This window comes from Rhinoderma darwinii, chromosome 1 (assembly GCF_050947455.1).
Source record: "Rhinoderma darwinii isolate aRhiDar2 chromosome 1, aRhiDar2.hap1, whole genome shotgun sequence".
NCBI classification, from domain to species: domain Eukaryota; kingdom Metazoa; phylum Chordata; class Amphibia; order Anura; family Rhinodermatidae; genus Rhinoderma; species Rhinoderma darwinii.
In genome coordinates, this window is record NC_134687.1 from 591,941,404 (window position 1) to 591,960,059 (window position 18,656).

General features: G+C 45.3%; 1 protein-coding gene across 1 annotated transcript in view; it reads left to right on the forward strand.

Moving 5' to 3' along the window:
• The first annotated feature begins 232 nt into the window (after positions 1–232).
• The window catches only part of LOC142662133 (phospholipid-transporting ATPase ID-like), a 165,723-nt gene continuing 147,299 nt past the window's right edge, over positions 233–18,656 (forward strand). Inside the window, exon 1 of the mRNA XM_075840116.1 lies at positions 233–335. The gene's annotated coding sequence lies outside the window, so the exon portion shown is untranslated. The remainder of the gene's footprint in view (positions 336–18,656) is intronic.

The following is an 18,656-nucleotide window of genomic DNA, read 5'->3' on the forward strand; positions in this document are numbered from 1 at the left end:
CAGTGAGGTGTGGGGTTTCAGTAATGTAGAAGGTGTGTATATTTTTGTGGTGCTAGTACTGCCGGAGGTGTGTGCATTATTTTTGGGGGTCAGGCAGTCACACAGGGCCCTCCTTGCTGTGTTCAGCCGTCCGGCGGCTGCACCCTCAGTGGGAAGGACTGTGTGTGGAGTGTTGTAACTTCCTCAGCCTGTTTACTGAGAGTGCAGTTCAGCCATTCACACATCATTCAGTATCTGCAGGAAACAGCCTCAGCCTGGACCCTCTCCAGCACACAGTGAGGAGGAGCAGCCAGGGAGATGGGGCACCAGGGGACAGCCTGAACTTCCCACACTGGGTAAGATGCCCCCTCTGTGGGGATGCATGTTTGGGGAGAGGGATATGCATTGCAGGGGCGTCCTCCAGTGATCAGCCCCCCTAAGGGGCACAGAATGTCAGTCACATTCCAGGGGAGGGGGCACAGATAAATAGTACACGTGCTCTTGTGTACATCCCAGTGCCACTGTGTGAGTAGGAGAGAGCGCTACAATAGTGATACAATATGCCAGAAGTGTGACGGTATAATACTTCTATATACTTATGTGATGTGTGATAAGTACAAAGGATGACACAAGTGCTGCAGGGCTTGGACTTCTATACTAGTTCTTTGAATTAAAATTTGACTCTGAAGTTTGGAGCTTGCAGGCTGCCATGGGTTGGGGAGGGGGAGGGCTGCCATGGGTTGGGGACGGGGGGGGGGGGCTGCCATGGGCTGGGGAGGAGGGGGCACTGTTAGTTTAAAGAGGCTCTGTCACCAGATTTTCAAACCCCTATCTCGTATTGCAGCAGATAGGCGCTGCAATGTAGATTACAGTAACGTGTTTTTTTTTCAAAAACGAGCATTTTTGGCCAAGTTATGACCATTTTTATATTTATGCAAATGAGCCTTTCTTATGTACAACTGGGCGTGTTTAAAGTTATGTCCAACTGGGCGTGTATTGTGTGTAACATCTGGGCGTTTTTACTTGTTTTACTAGCTGGGCGTTGTGAATAGAAGTGTATGATGCTGACGAATCAGCATCATCCACTTCTCTTCGTTACCACCCAGCTCCTGGCAGTTCACAGACACACAGCGTGTCCTCGCTCATCCGACGCAATGAAGTTCCTGTGGGAGGAAGTGAGTGACGTCACAGCGTGATCTCGCGAGGGCACGCTGTGTGTCTGTGCACTGCCAGAAGCTGGGTGGTAACGAAGAGAAGTGGATGATGCTGATTCGTCAGCATCATACACTTCTATTCACAACGCCCAGCTAGTAAAACAAGTAAAAACGCCCAGATGTTACACACAATACACGCCCATTTGGACATAACTTTATACACGCCCAGTTGTACATAAGAAAGGCTCATTTGCATAAATATAGAAATGGTCATAACTTGGCCAAAAATGCTCGTTTTTGAAAAAAACCAAAAAACTTTACTGTTCTCTACATTGCAGCGCCGATCTGCTGCAATAGGATATAGGAGTTTGAAAATCTGGTGACAGAGCCTCTTTAAATCTGTTCCTCCATATGGATGGTGCACACATGTAAATATGTGTCCCCAGGATGAGCGTTCAGTGACAGATTTGTATTGATTTAAATATGTTTGTATGTAAGGGAGATACGTCCATGAAGATCTAAACCTCTTTTATCCTTATGGACGAAAGTAAACGGGACTGGATTTTAACACGTTGCAGTGCATCAGAAATGTGAACATGTCTTCAGCTCTGTTATTTAAAGGGTATTAACACTTTTGCTGCCCTTTTTTTAAGACACCAATGTATCTTAAATTAAAAAAAGGAAGCTACTTTGCCAAATAATTTTGATTAAAAACTCCCCCATTTTGTGTATATGGGTTCTATACAGCCTTATGTGTCTCCATGGTTACAGACTACAAGCAATCCCTGTGTTGTCTTATAATGCAGATGGAAGAGCGTAAGAATGAGAACACACACAGAGCGGCATTCTCACATGTGGTGGCCATTGGCCAGTTTTGCTAATAATACCACAGTTTTACCGCAAAAATCTCGTGGCCATTCAGCAACGCACATGGAAGTGGTTTTGGCCATGTGCTACTGATGCTCTGTGTATTCTCAACCTAAGGCCCGATGTACACGCCCGTAATTTTGATCCGCAATTACGGACCGTAATTGCGGATCAAAGTACAGACCCATATATTTCTATTGTCCACGGACACCTTCCTGTATATTTACGGGAAGGTGTCCGGGCCGTAGAAATGACCCGCAAAAAATAGGACATGCCCTATTTTTTTATTTTACGGATCGTACTCCTATACTTTATAGTGGAAGCACGTTCCGTAACTGCAGGTGACTGTTCGCAGCCATCCGTGCCCGTAATCACTGGCCTTGATTACGGTCACGGCCGAGAGCGGGGGGGCCTTCAGTTCAGAAAACTCATCCTATTAACAAAACCATACAGTCTCAAAATAGCAGCATCATTCTGTTTTGCAGCATTTTTGGCACCACGGTAAGTTGGTGCAGCGGCCAGATGTTACACTGAAGAGAATGAGATTTTATGAAATCCCATTCACACAGCGGTTGAACAGAGTGCATTTTATTACTTCATTGGGAAAAACCCTCAGCCCTTGCGCTGCACAGTTTCGATTGTGGTTTTTACATGTGGAACCTCAATGCAGATTGCCATAAACAAAATTCTACGAAAATGTCTTTTACAAAGTCACGGCAAAACAAAAAAAAAATGGGTATTTGCATTCAGTTCAGCACCTGTGGGGTTTTTCCAGTATGTAAGGGTTAGTACCCACCAAAAGCAGTCCAAGGGAGGACAACCGGAGAACCAGCGTCCTGGTCATAGGTTGCACTTGGCTCACTGATGCGTGTGGGAAACGAAGGCTAGCCCGTTGGACCGACCCCACGGAAGAGCTACTGTAGCACAAGTTGCTGAAAGAGCTACTGCTGGCTATGATAGAAAGGTGTCAGAATACACACGGAGCATCGCAGCTTGCTGTGTTTGGGGCTGTGTAGTCACAGAACAGTCAGACGGCCCATACTGACCCCTGCCCAACGCTGAAAGTGCCTACAATGGGCACATGAGCTTCAGAACTGGGCAATGGAAGAAGGTGATCTGGTCTGATGAATCACGTTTTCTTTTACATTAAGTGGACGGCCGGGTGCGTCTGCGTCGCTTACTTGGCACCAGGATGCACTATGGGAAGAAGACAAGCCGGCGGAGGCAATCTGATGCTCTGGGCAATTTTCTGCTGGGAATACTTGGGTCTTGTGCTGGAAAAATAAGTCTGATTCCTAAAGTACTCAACCCGCATCTTACAGGACATAAAGTATCCACCAGACACCACAGGACCCCTTCAGAGGACTTGTGGAGTCCAAGCTTCAACGGGTCAGAGCTGTTTTGGTGTCACGAGGACGACCTACATAATATTATCAATGCATATTTTTTTTTGTTTAAAATATATAAAATCCCTACCCAGCATTTGCTTATTGGTCATTGCTCTGTGTGAGCGAGCCTTTACTGTATAACATACCGGAGGCCGACAATCTGCTACAGTAGATAGACTCCGTCTAATATGAAAATAAACTGATGATTTATCACATCTATAAGATTTTTTTACTCAAAAGCACTGCACCATACACAGATGAAAGCAGATGTCAGGGATGGTGGCGGCTTTATATTTTATATACAGTGCTAGATCCAGAGGTTGTGTCTTCAGACTGGCGCCTGCACAGATGGTGGAAATTACAACTGCTACGTCATTGGAAACAGACATCTCTATGGAGGGAATTTTTTTCTGCTGTGAGTAAATCTTTTGCTTAGGAAATTGCAATTCCCCTATAGCCTTGTCTTCTTTGCCATGTACAGAATACAGATTGCTACACCTGTATTCTGCAGGCAGACACATAGGAGGAACGTGGGAAACTACTAGCTCGGTTCTATTATCGGGAACTCCTGTTCATAGATCACAGCTATTCTAATTGAAGTATATTAGGAAATAGCTTTCTATGTAATTCCCTAATATATGGATTTTTTTCTGTCTGACATGGTACTACACTATTTTTTTTTACTGTACTATGTAATTCCCTAATATACATATGTAGGTTGACCTTTGACTGAGTATAGCTTTGTGTTGTTACTTTGTATCACTCTGTGTGATATATATACACAGTTGTTCTATTTCGCTCTCAGCCCTGGGCTGTAGTGTTAAAACCGCCCCAGTGATACACGTGGTGTCATTAAAGGAATGAGTCATTGCATGACATGCCAGTGCAGGACGGGAGTAGACGCTCACTGCAGATGACATCATTAATCACATTTAGTTTTTCGCTTCTGCCCAATGAATCCTTGTCTGCACAGCTAATGCCTCATTTTACTTTTATATCCCTCTTTCTCCAAGATATACCCAGTTTATCATCAGAGGTGCCGGAACCACGGCTGTAGGGCCAGGGCTACAGTGAGACTTTTTGTAGTGCTACTTCTTGATATTAAAGAGGTTTTCCCATCTTGGACATTTATAGAATATACACCGGATATGCCATAAATGTCTGATAGATGCAGGTCCCACCTCGCCGTGCTACGCTGTTTTCGGAACTCCTATTCGCTTCTACGGGAGTTACGAAAACAGCGTAGCTCAGTGAGCTCGGCTGTTTCCGTAACTACCGACCACGTAACCAGGAAGTGGCCGGGAGGCAGCCGGAGCCGAGTAAGCTAGAACAGGGTTTAGGGGGTCCCGTTCTAGAGATAGGTGTGGGTCCCAGAGGTGGGACCGCATCTATTGGACATTTATGGTATATCCTGTGGATATGCCATAAATGTCCAAGATGGGAAAACCCCTTTAACCCCTTCAGGACGCAGCCTGTTTTGGCCTCGTGGACACAGATGATTTTTCAAATCTGACAAGTGTCGCTTATGTGGTAATAACTTCGGAATGCTTTTACCTATCCTAGCGATTATGAGATTGTTTTCTCGTGAAATATTGTACTTTATGTTAGTGAAAAACATTGGTCGATAAATGCAATATTTGTGAAAATTTCGAATTTTAGCGAAAATTTGCATTTTTCTAAATTTAAATGTATCTTCTTGTAAAACAGATATTAATACCACACAAAATAGTTACTAGTTAACATTTCCTATATATCTACTTTATGTTTGCATCGTTTTTTTTACGTCCTTTTATTTTTCTAGGACGTTACAAGGCTTAGAACTTTAGCAGCAATTTCTCATATTTTCAAAACATTTTGAAAAGGCTATTTTTTCAGGGACCAGTTCAGATCTGAAGTTGCTTTGAGGGCCTTGTATATTAGAAAGTCCCCATAAATCACCCCATTTTGAAAACTGCACCCCTCAAAGTATTCAAAACAGCATTCAGAAAGTATTTTAACCCTTTAGGTGTTTCACAGGAATTAAGGCAACTTTTTTATTTTTCCGTCAATAGAGTGGTGTGAGGGCTTATTGTTTGCGGGAGGAGTTGTAGTTTCTATTGACACCATTTAAAGCAGGGGTCTCAAGCACGCGGCCCGCGGGCCGCATGCGGCCCCTGGGGCTGTCATCTGCGGCCCGCGGGACACAGAGCCACTAGTATCGGCTCTGCTCCGAGACTCTGGAATTCCTTGACATCGCTGTCCACATATGAACAGCGATGTCTGGGGCTTCCCCAGAGCCGGAGTCCTGGGCACAGCGCTAGTACAGGCTATGCTCCGGGACTCGGTGGAATTCCCTGACATCGCTGCCCATATATGGACGGTGTGTCAGGGTCTTGCCCAGGGTGGAGCAGAGCGCTGGTGTCGGCTCTGCTCCTGGACTCTGTGGAATTCCCTGACATCGCTGTCCACATATGAACAGCGATGTCTGGGGCTTCCCCAGAGCCGGAGTCCCGAGCAGAGCGCTGGTGTCGGCTCTGCTCCGGGACTCTGTGGAATTCCCTGACATCGCTGTCCACATATGAAAAGCGATGTCTGGGGCTTCCCCAGAGCCGGAGTCCCGGGCAGAGCGCTAGTACAGGCTCTGCTCTGGGACTCTGTGGAATTCCCTGACATCGCTGCCCATATGTGGACAGTGTGTCAGGGTCTTTCCCAGAATGGAGCAGAGCGCTAGTACAAGCTCTGCTCTGGGACACTGTGGAATTCCCTGACATCGCTGCCCATATGTGGACAGTGTGTCAGGGTCTTCCCCAGAGCGAAGTCCCGGGCAGAGCACTAGTATAGGCTCTGCTCCGGGACTCTGTGGAATTTCCTGACATCGCTGCCCATATATGGACAGTGTGTCAGGGTCTTCCCCAGAGCCGAGTCCCGGGCAGAGCGCTATTATCGGCTCTGCTCCAGGACTCTGGGGAAGCCTCTGACATCGCTGTCCATACATCGACAATGATGTCAGGGGCTTCCCCAGAGCAGAAGTCCCAGTGATGTCAGGAGCACAGCTGGAGTCCCAGGAAGAGCCTACTAGCACTCTGCCTGGGACTCCAGCTCTGGGGTTGCCCCTGACATCTCTGTCCATATATGCTCCGGGACTCCAGCTCTGGGCAAGCCCCTGACATCACTGTGGCAGCATCTGCAGAGGGCACTGTGGCAGCATCTACAGAGGGCACTGTGGCAGAATGTACAGAGGGCACTGTGGCAGAATGTACAGAGGGCACTGTGGCAGCCTCTACAGAGGGCACTGTGGCAGCCTCTACAGAGGGCACTGTGGCAGCCTCTACAGAGGGCACTGTGGCAGAATGTACAGAGGGCACTGTGGCAGCCTCTACAGAGGGCACTGTGGCAGCCTCTACAGAGGGCACTGTGGCAGCCTCTACAGAGGGCACTGTGGCAGCCTCTACAGAGGGCACTGTGGCATTATCTACAAGTGGGTGTGTGGCAGTATCTGAAGAGGACACTGGCATTATCTAGGGGTGTGTTACATTATCTACAGAGGGCACTGTGGCCTTATCTACAGAGGGCACTGTGGCCTTATCTAGGGGTGTGTTGCATTATCCACAGAGGGCACTGCGGCAGCATCCACAGAGGGCACTGCGGCAGCATCCACAGAGGGCACTGCGGCAGCATCCACAGAGGGCACTGCGGCATCATCTACAGAGGGCACTGCGGCACTATCTAAAAAGGGGCTGCCCAATCTTGACATGTGTGCTAACTGAGCCGCCAGACTGCATTTAGCGACATTTAAACTGGAAAGCTGGATTGTTGAAATAAGCACGTGGAGAAATATCTCAAATTTTAAACCTAGCGCTATTATTATAGTAATGTAGTATTATTATTCTAGTAATATAGTGTTATAGTAGTTCAAATAACTAATTGATTAACAATAATTTTGTATTGTATCAAATTTGAAAGTAATGCGGCCCGTCAACATCCCATTTTTTCTATATGCGGCCCACTTACCCGGCCGAGTTTGAGACCCCTGATTTAAAGTATCATAAAATGTACTGGGAAACTGAAAAATAATTATTTGCGGGTTGAAATTGGAAAAAACTGATTCCTCCATTGTTTTTGGGGTTTTGTTTTTACCTCCTTCACCGTGCGGTAAAAACGACAACTTTAGTTTTATTCTGCGTCTCAATACGATTACAGCGATACCAAATTTATATAGGTTTTTTTTATATTTTATTACTTTTACAAAGAAAAGACTATTTGTTAAAAAAAATAAAAATTGTTTGGTATCTTCACATTCTGAGAGCCATAACTTTTATATTTTTTGGTCGCTGTGAGTGCTTATTTTTGGCGGGACGAGCTATAGCTTTTAGGGCAGATTCACACGAACGTTGCGTTTTTGCGCGCGCAAACAACGCGGCGTTTTGCGAGCGCAAAAACCATTTGACAGCTGCGTGTGTCTGATGCGTGGCTGCGTGATTTTCGCGCAGCCGGCGTCATAGAGATGAGGCTTGTCAACGCCCGTCACTGTCCAAGGTGCTGAAAGAGCTAAATCTTTCAGCACCCTCGACAGTGAATGCCGAACACAACAGCGAAAAACCTGTAAAAAAAAAAGATAAAGTTCCTACTTACCGAGAACTTCCCGGCCGTTGCCTTGGTGACGCGTCCTTGGTGACGCGCCTCTCTTGACATCGGGCCCCACCTCCCTGGATGACACGGCAGTCCAAGTGACCGCTGCAGCCTGTGATTGGCTGCAGCCTGTGCTTGGCCTGTGATTGGCTGGAGCTGTCACTTGAACTGAAGTGTCATCCCGGGAGGTCGGACTGCAGGAAGGAGACAGGAGTAATCGGTAAGTTAGAACTTCGGTTTTTTTTACAGGTTCATGTATTTTGGGATCGCAAGTCACTGTCCATGGTGCTGAAACAGTTTAACTCTTTCAGCACCATGCACAGTGAATGTCTCCCGACGTCGCGGACCGGAAATTTTTTGGCCGGGTTCGGCCAAAACGAGTTTGGCCGAACCCGGTGAAGTTAGCTTCGGTTGTCGGGGTTCGCTCCTCGCAAAGACACTCCGTTTGGATGCTTGGAAACAGAAAAGCACGTGGTGCTTTTCTGTTTCCATTCATCCTTTTGACAGCTCGTACGCTGTTCGCACGGAAGTGCTTCCGTGCGACCTGCCTGGTTTTCACGCACCAATTGACTTCAATGGGTGCGTGATGCGTGAAATACGCAGAGTTATTGAACCTGTCGCGTATTTTGCGCAGCGAACAAACGCTGCGCAAAATACACGGACTGTGTGTACTGCCCCATAGACTTCTATAGGGCATTGCGTGCCGCGCGAAAACCACACGCCCTACACGCTGCCAAATCACGCTCGTGTGAATCCCCCCTTATTGGTATCATTTTATAGTACATACAACTTCTTGATCACTTTTTATGAATTTTTTTTTAGAGCTAAGGTGACCAAAAAAACAGCGATTTTGGCGTTTTCAATTATTTCTTACGGCGTTCACTGTGCGCAATAAATTACATTTTACTTTATTCTGCAGGTCAGAACGATTACGGCGATACCATATGTATATCTTTTTTTATGTTTTGCAGCGTTTGCACAATAAAATTACGTTTCTATAAAATAATTTATTTTCTGAGACCCCATATTCTGAGCCGTAACAGTTTTATTTTTTAGTCAAAAAAGCTGTGGGAGGTCTTGTTTTTTGTGGGACGGGTTGTAGTTTTTATTGGTACTATTTTGGGGTAAATGCGACTTTTTGATCACTTTTTATTCTATATCTTGGGAGGGGTGGTGACCAAAAAATTGTGATGCTGGCATAGTTTTTCGTTTATTTTGTTTGCGGCATTCACCGTGCGGGAAAAATAACATTATAGTTTCATAGTTTGGGTCGTTACAAACTTGGTGATACCAAATATGTGCACTTATTTTTAAAGTTTTCATTTTTTTCCTATAATAAATTACTTATTATTGGAAAAAAAAACTTTTATATTTACACTTTCATAAAACATTTTTATAAACTTTTTTTACTTTTTCTTTAACTTTTTACACTTTCTGTTTTTTACCTGCAGCTCTAATCGCTGCTAGAATACATTACACCACTTAGTAGTGTAATGTATTCCAACTGTCAGTGTGACACTCTGACAGTTAGTCTACGAGGACCAGCTAGAGGCTGGTCCTCATAGGCTTCCATACATGGCAGACCCGGAGGGAGGCCGTTGCCTGGCCTCCGGATGCCATCACAAGCATCAGCAACCGCCACAATTGCATGGGGGCTGCCAATATGCTACAAACCCCCTAAATGCGGCGATCGCAATCGATCGCCGCATTTAAGGTGTTAATTGCCGAAATCAGCGGCGATTGAGCCGCTGATCGGCAACACTGGAGTATCAGCTGTCAGGGACAGCTGACCTCCCGGTTCCCGATGCACACCTTGTCGCCAAAAGTGTGCATCGGGAACGACACAGTGACTTCCTGTCACTCTGACAGGAAGCCTATCAGGACCAGCCAGAGGTTGGTCTTGATGTGTTTCCGTCCATGGCAGACACGGAGGCCATTGTTTGGCTTCCGTTTGCCATGCTAACTATCTGCAAACCCCGTGATTTCAGACCGGGGTCTGCCGATATGCTAGAAACCCATAAAATGCAGCGATCGAAACCGATCGCCGCATTTAAGGGGTTAATTCTACAAAATCAGCGGCAAAGGACAGCTGGCCGGCAAGAGTGGAGTGTCAGCTGTCGGTAGAACCGGAAACAACTGAGTAACTATACGTTCTCGTGCGGGAAGTAACCTTCTGCAACGATTTATAGTTACTTACTCGTCCGGATAGGGGTTAACTATTGAGCTACAGCTGCAGTCCAAATGAGTACACTGAGTTGCATGCAATCTTGTGGACTGCAAGTGTCACTCAAGTGTTAAAATCAATTAGCAGTGCTACAAAAAGTCTCACTATAACCCTAGCCTAAGGCCTTATTCACACAGCCGTGTTCGGTCTGTAGCATACGGACCGCATGTCGGCCGCATTTCCTGGACTGAACACCGTTCAGGAAACCGGGCTCCTAGCATAATATGACGCTAGGTGTCCCTGCTTCCCCGCGGGAATACTGTCCCATACAGGCCGTGTGAATAAGGCCTAAAAGCCCTTGTACACCGGCCAATTATCGGGTAAACGAGCGTTCACAGACAAAAACAAGGCAATGATCAGCTGATGAACGAGCAAACGTACTTTCATCGGCTGATTGTATCGGTTTAAATGTCTTACATATTATCGGTCTCGGCAGCACATCTGAGACGTGCTGCCGACATGACAGAAATGTATGGGGACGAGTGATCATAGTAACAAGCGCCCGTCCCCATACTAGCTCCTTATGAAAGGAGCAAACGAGCGCCGATCAACGAGCAAACGTTGGGCCGTGTAAAAGTACCCTTACTCTATCTACCCTAATTTTATCTAGATACTAAAGTAAAATTTTCTGAAAATACAAGACCCACTCATATCACAGTAGGTAGATTTGACATTCAGGAGTCAAGGACAACCCCTGTGAAAGCTGTCATAGTGGCCATATTGGATGCTACCTAGCTTTTGTAGAAACAGATATAACTAAGCAGTGGTTGCTGATTGGCTGCTTGCCTGTCGGAAGAGCATAGAGCAGCGCAGAACCATACAGAAGATCAATGTGTTGTATTATAGTACTATAGTGACTGGTGCACTTGTGTGGGCTCTTATTTGGCTGACACAATTGTTTGGGCACTGCTGTGTGATCAGGATTATTTCATGGGCACAACTAGGTGGTTGGCACAATATTATGGGTTATTCTGTCCTTCGGACATGATGACATGGTCAGTTCTGTTTTGATGTTATGACTGTATTGGCACTACTATTTGGCCCACACGTCTTCATGGGCACAACAGTGTGGAATAGCTATATGGTAGCACCACTGTTTAGGCATTATTTGGCCCTAGTTTGAGGACAGTCTACACTGTGATCGCTACTGTTTGGATGAGTTCAGGGGCATCACTGGCGTCGCTAGCTCTGGCTGTTCAGGCAGGGAACACAAGATTGTATTGAGGTTATTACTAGATTTGGTTTACTGGGTGTGGCCATGGCAATAAGAGGTGGAGCTAACGCCTAAAGAATTTTCTGTGGCACATGATTATACTGAGACTCTGTAATGTCCGCTATCCACTATGGGGCCTCCCATAGGGCAGTTTGCCAGCCACTAGTGCTATAGAATTTATTAAATGAAATAAAGCTTTAAATTGGCAATAAACATCAGACAGTAATCTTCCCCGACTCCCTCAATCCGAACAGGCATGTTATTTCTATGGAAGGTTAGGGATATCTTGATAAAAAGACAGTCCTTTTTCAACAGGATGCAAAAACGTGTGAACAGAAATTAAGCATCTGTCTGATACATCTGGCGCTGCTTAACTGCTTTGTAGGTCAAATTATTGGTGGTCCCATTGAAATCAGCAGAATCCATGACAAAATCGAATGTCTATTATTAGCTTTAGGAGCAGGGTCCTCTGTAAATCTGATCAGTAATATGAAGTAGAGGCAGAAGAATTGTGATTTCAATTGCAGCTCCATAAAATTAAAATTCATTTATCCAACCGGTTTCCGTTACGTAAGCAGAATTTGTAGATAAGTTTTTCTAGATCCCGTAGTGCGTGCTGGGAAATGGTGCTGATACGGCTGCTGTACAGACGTGCCTATGGATGTGCTGTGGACAGCTGTTATCTGTATGGGAAACACAGTCAGAGCCTCAGGCAATATTTATAAAGTGACCTTCCCTATACAGTTCCTTCATGGTGACGTGGAATTGACGTTTCTGGGGTATGAGGCACAAGGTGTTTCACATCTTAACTAAATCACAAGCACCTAGTAGATTATATGAACAAGAAACAGTCTACTACTTTCTTAAAAAAAAAAAGGGTGACGCTAAAAAGTGGCTTCACCACCACAAAACTGCCCTAAGGCCTCATGCACACGACCGTAGCCGTGTGCACGGCCGTGATTTTCGGGTCGGGCGGCTGCGGACTGTCAGCGGACTGTCAGCCGCGGGCCGCCAGCAAATCGTACAACATGCACATGGCCGCCGTCATTGTTTTCAATGAGCCCGGACCGCAGAAGATGTCCGTAATAGGACATGCCCGTTCTTTCTGTGGTGCGGGTTCCCGGGCCATGCACGGACCGTAAAAACTACGGTCGTGTGCATGGCCTCATAGAAAAGAATGGGGCCGCAATTCTCCAGTGGATTTTCGGGGGAATTGCGGCCGCAAAAACACGTTCGTGTGCATGGGGCCTAAGTGTGTGAGATAAGTGATAAATACTTCAGAGGCGCTGAAATAGAGGGCCCCTGTACATGAACAGTTTAAGGGCCCCTTGTTTTCCAACGTCTAATTTGATGACCGCAGAGTGCTAGCCATTGTCCACCTCATTCATGTGTGCCTAAAAAATCCCTCATTGATGTACCAGTCCACCAGTGATTGTGAGACATGGATAGGAATTACACTTTAAAGCCAAATAACCCCTTATCAACTGCCAATATGCATTTTCACAGTGGTCATTAAGGGTGCCTAAGCCACAGCGCCGTGTCATTAGCCCGGCTATGGTGGGTGCCTGGCTAATGACAGCCGGGTTCCTGTTCTAATGGTAAGAATCGGAGTTACCTCTGATCCTGGCCTTTTAACCCCTTAGATGCCACGGTCAATAACATAAAAAAACCACATTTTTTTCCCCTTCTAAAATGCTAAAACAATGCTACACGTAATTGGTATTGTCATGGTCGTAACAAACCGAACTATATAAGGATCATAATATTAAACCCATGCAGTAAAAAAAAAAAAAGATAGAATTGCTTTTTTTCTGTTTATTGTGCCTTCCAAAAAACGCAATAAAAGTCATAGTCATATGTTCCCCAAAAAGGTACCAAAAAAACGACAAGTCGTCCCGCAATAAAAAATAAGTTATGTTATGACTCCTAGAATAAAAGTGTTTTTATTGTGCAAAAGTAGTAAAACATACAAACGATATAAAGTTGGTATTGCCGTAATCATAACAAAAAAGTTAATAAAAGTTAGTCGATGTATCCAAAAATGGTGCCATTAAAAATACAACTTCTTCCGCAAAGGGGCCTTGCTGCAGAACTGCAGCTCTCCACCTATTCACTTGTACTGCAGCTCGGCCACTATTCCGTGACCGGAGCCAACTGCTTCTGGCATGGACGTCCGGTGCCCGGAGGCAGCCGGAGCAGTTGATCAGTGCGGGGTCTGGGTGTCGGATCCAAAACAATCATACACTGATGACCTATCAGTTGTCCGGTCGTGGACAACCCCTTTAAGGCCCAAAATAGGCTAGTCACTAAAGAGTTACCTATCAGTATGATTTTGGAGTACCTGGCGAAAACTGACACAAACACGGGGAGAGCATACCAACTCCATGCATATGATGTCCTCAGTCGCATTTTAACTCAGGACTTCAGTGCTGTATCAGTGGGCTCTCTTGTAAGCAGAACCCCTGTGTAGCTGCGATATATGGTATGTTCCCTCTGGGGGAATGGTTATTTAAGCAATTTCCCAATATATTCTTCACCGTCTCCTTTCTTCTGCTGTGGCTTTCAGTAGCTTCTGCTGTGTATAAGGCTGAATCTGCCAACTTCTTACAGATGTGCCAGCATGCTCCATGCCGACAACGTGTCATCATGCTTGGGTGTACAGTAACACGGCGGTGAATAGTGGGCGTAGTGCAGATATTGTCCTAGTACAGAGACAGAAACAAGTGCCAAGATTTTAGTGAAACCAGACAGATATTTTCCAGTAAAAACCAGGGAAGGAAACATAAACACAAAAAGAGTAAGTAAAAATAGCAGAAAAGTCAGAGAGCAGAGAAGCGCGGGTGTGGCTCTGCAGGGCGGCGATGCATCAGGGAAAGTGAAGAATTACATTGTGACTATTGACGCCAGTGGGCATCCTTATAATACACAGATGCCAGCAGCCACCCAGAGTAAAAGCAGCCCTGTGATCTGTCTAATAGAGGGTAGGATTCTCCTTTAGGCTGGGTTCACACAACCTATTTTCAGACGTAAACGAGGCGTATTATGCCTCGTTTTACGTCTGAAAATACGGCTCCAATACGTCGGCAAACATCTGCCCATTCATTTGAATGGGTTTGCCGACGTACTGTGCAGACGACCTGTCATTTACGTGTCGTCGTTTGACAGCTGTCAAACGACGACGCGTAAAAATACAGCCTCGTCAAAAGAAGTGCAGGACACTTCTTTGGACGTTTTTGGAGCTGTTTTCTCATAGACTCCAATGAAAACAGCTCCAAAAACGGACGTAAAAAACGCTGCGAAAACGCAGCGAAAAATGCAGCGAAAAACGCGAGTTGCTCAAAAAACGTCTGAAAAGCAGGGGCTGTTTTTCCTTGAAAACAGCTCTGTATTTTCAGACGTTTTTGGTCACTACGTGTGCACATACCCTAAAAGTGAAATGGCGCACAATGGTATTGTAAGGTGCGACACTGCAATTATTATTATTATGCATGTTTATCTCTGGGGAAAAGCCGCTGCAGATACAAGGGATAGGGCATCTTGAAATCCAACATGTCTTATCCCTCTTTTCCCCAACATCTGCCATTGAGGGATGACCCAATACACATGAAATCATCGACCGATCTCTAGTGATATGGTCACCTTGCTGTGCTGTGCATGCATGTTTATCGTGGAGTCGGGAGACATAGCTGTTGGTTAAATGATTGTTTGACTGACGGCTTTCTTGTATGGCCGGCTTTAAAGGCCATATAAACCTTTGTAGCCTTATTGTGTGGGAAATATGATTAAAAATATTTTTTAAATTGACATTTATTAAACATGTTCTTTTACTTTTGTGACGCAGCTTCTGTGTATGCGCTATATATAGAAGCTGCATTGCGCCGCTGTAAATCTAATCCGTCAGTCTGTTAGACCGACGGCTCGGTAGTGCATCCTTAGAAGTTGCTTCGGGAAAAGTAAAGACAATTTTTAATAAATGTCAATTTCAAAAATATTTTTAATCAAATTACAGAAAAAAAGACTACAAAGGTTCATAGCAGTGGTGCAGCACCCTGCACATGCAGCGTCCTGTGCCGGCATTCCTCACATAACCGTGTGACCGCACGTAGTATCAAGTATTGCTTTGATCTCCACACCTAAGCACATCTGCTTTACATATATATGAGCTCCTACATTGCTGGAATAGGGGAGGGGTTGTATACTTTTGGAAAAGCTCTTTTTAAAACTTTTGCAGCTTACCCTACTCTCAGTCAGCGTTCAGGCAGCACGACGGGTAGGACGCAAGTTTGTGGACTTCAGGAATGTGGGTCATACAAGGTGATGGTAACCCACCGGCTCATACAGAAACTGCTGTAAACACAGGGGGTCAACTTAGAGTCACGTGACCCACCGGCATTAAAAAAAAAGGCACAGTTTTTTGGTCTGAACATAAGACCTATCTATGCATGCAACAAAATTCCACCAGAGTGCTTCTTTAAAGGGCAATTCCACATAAATGTGTCCTCAAAGATGTCCGAAGGTATTGTCAGTGAAGTTAGAGGTGGTCTGTGAACTGCGGGCACCCACAGATTTCCAAAACAAAGGGGCTGTGGATTTTTAATTCATGAAATCTCCCAGGAAGGCCAAAGGGGATCTGGAGCATGATTTTAACGTTGATTTGACAATGATATATGACTGTGTGACAAAAGAATTTAGACACGGTGGTATTTAGCTTGGTGGTTTTATATGAGCGCAGTATGGCACTGTTAAGAGAGCAAGGGGGTTCCCTGCACAACATTGTGCCCTGTGGCTACACCGAGCTTTATCGGCCTTAGGGTATGTTCACACGTAGAGTCATATACGTCTCAAAATACGGAGCGGTTTTCAAGGGAAAACAGCCCCTGATTTTCAGACGTTTTTTGAGCAACTCGCGCTTTTCGCTGCGTTTTCGCGGCGTTTTTTACGGCTGTTTTTGGAGCTGTTTTCATTGGAGTCTATGAGAAAACGGCTTCAAAAACGTCCCAAAAAGTGTCCTGCACTTCTTTTGACGAGGCTGTAATTTTACGAGCCGTCTTTTGACAGCGTCTTTTGACAGGTCATCTGCACAGAACATCGTAAAGCCCATTGAAAGTAATGGGCAGATGTTTGCCGATGTATTGGAGCCGTTTTTTCAGACGTAATTCGAGGCGTAAAACGCCTCCATTACGTCTGAAAATAGGTCGTGTGAACCCAGCCTTATAGGGAAGATGTGTAACAAATCAAATTATTATCACTATCTGCGCTGAGGCTTCCCATCCTATTGCTGTATATGGAGTCCTCTAATATATAAGCATGTGTTCATTTTATTTACATTCACCAATGTAGAACCTACTTGGGCCACCAGCTGCCAGATAGAGTACCCGTCTAAGGGTGATCCAAATTGTACCGTGTAACTATCCATGGGACGCAAGGGATGATAAAGGGACAGATGCACTACTAAGCTTTAAAGTATTTGGGGCTGTTGTCAGTTCCCTTCCCCCGCATATCAGGAAAGGGAGAATACGATCTCCTAATGCCATAGTCCCACATCCTGGATGCAGTACTGTTTGCTTGCTGTAATGCAATTTTGTAACTCCATGTATAATTGCATTTTTGGTGCAATTGCTCCTTAACCTTGGTACATCATTAGAACAATTATATTATTATTTAATGTCTCCTCAAAAACAAATAACCTTTCTAATAGAAGGAAAATCAATGAGCCTGAGAGCCCCACGGGGCTCATATCTGCTTTCTATAAAGGAGGTTTATTTTAATATTTCGGGTGGAGACGTTCTGTGTAACTGAATGTTGTCGTGGTGCCAGGAGACTAAGGAAATAAAAGTGGTAGTGGGATTAGGACTGCTGCATAATGACTGTCTCTCATATTGGTACAACCCAGATTTGCAGGGATTAGCATAATAAAAAATGTTAAATATAATTTTATTGCAATTGATAGCTTATAGTCTATTATTTTTCTTCTATTTCCCGGCCCATCCCATTACACAGACACTGAGGGTGTCAAGCAGTACACAACTTTTTTTGGTCGAGTAGTTTCCGGGCTGAAGTGTAACCTCTGGTGTGTAGATCATTTTGGAACTTGTACTTTCAGCGACTTGACCTCATATGTGACGCGTTGTCATGATGTGGGGATACTAGTGCAAGGTCACAGACTAAGGGCTTATTTACACGAGCGTGTTAAACGTCCGTGGGACGGCCGTTCAATCAGTGGCCATCCCACGGACCTATATAATTCAATGTGACCGTTCACACAGCCGTTGTTTCAATGGACCGTGTGAAGGGTCCGTGCGAAAATAGGACATGTCCATTCTTTTCGCGCATCACGCATCCCTCCATAGACTCTCAACTGTGGGGGATGCAAGACATCGCGTCCCGCAGCGCTGAGCACGGATGCACCTCGGACGTGAAAAACTGAGTTTTTCATGTCCAAGATGCGCAGTGCTCGTGTGAATCAGGCCTTAGAGATAGTGGAAGGAGCAGAATTCCACAACAGCACAGAGAATTTAAGCAGGAGTATGCTGATCTTGTGGGAGGTCACAGACTGAGAAAATATATAAATGGGCCATTTTCCGTCACTGGCTGATACTTAAACACCTAAACATTTCTAGCGGATTTTTGCGCATGGTGCGGTGGAAAGAATTTGCGAGATTAGTATGAATAAAGCTAATCCTCGTGCGGATCTGTGGCACATCAAACTGCACATTTGTGGCTAAAATCCAAGATAAGCGTCGGATTTCTGTCGCGAGTCCTGCAGTAAATATGGGTTGGATTTGCCTTTGGCAAGTCCGAACCGCGTGAGCATATTCTTAGGGCACGTTCAGATGTGGCAGAGTTTTTCCGCTGCAAATGTTGGTGCAGATTTGGGGCAATTACGCAACGAATCTGCACCAGCATTTGCATATCTGACAGGTAATTCAGACGTTGCAGAAAACACAGCGGACTTGCCACAGATTTCAGTTTTTGCATTGCAAAGGCTGAAATCCGCAGTGAAATTCCGCTTCTTCTCCGCAACAGACAGTGCATGCTGCGGACTGAAAATTCTGCACCGCAGCCAATGGTCCCCAGCGGAGTTTTCCGCAACGTCTGAACTAACTTGCCTAAAAATGTATAGAAACAAATGTAAAAAACGGCCTCTGGAGAATTCCACAACAGCATTTCCGTCACGTCTGAAGGTGCCCTTAGTGTCTTGGACACTGTCACCCAGCCTGAGA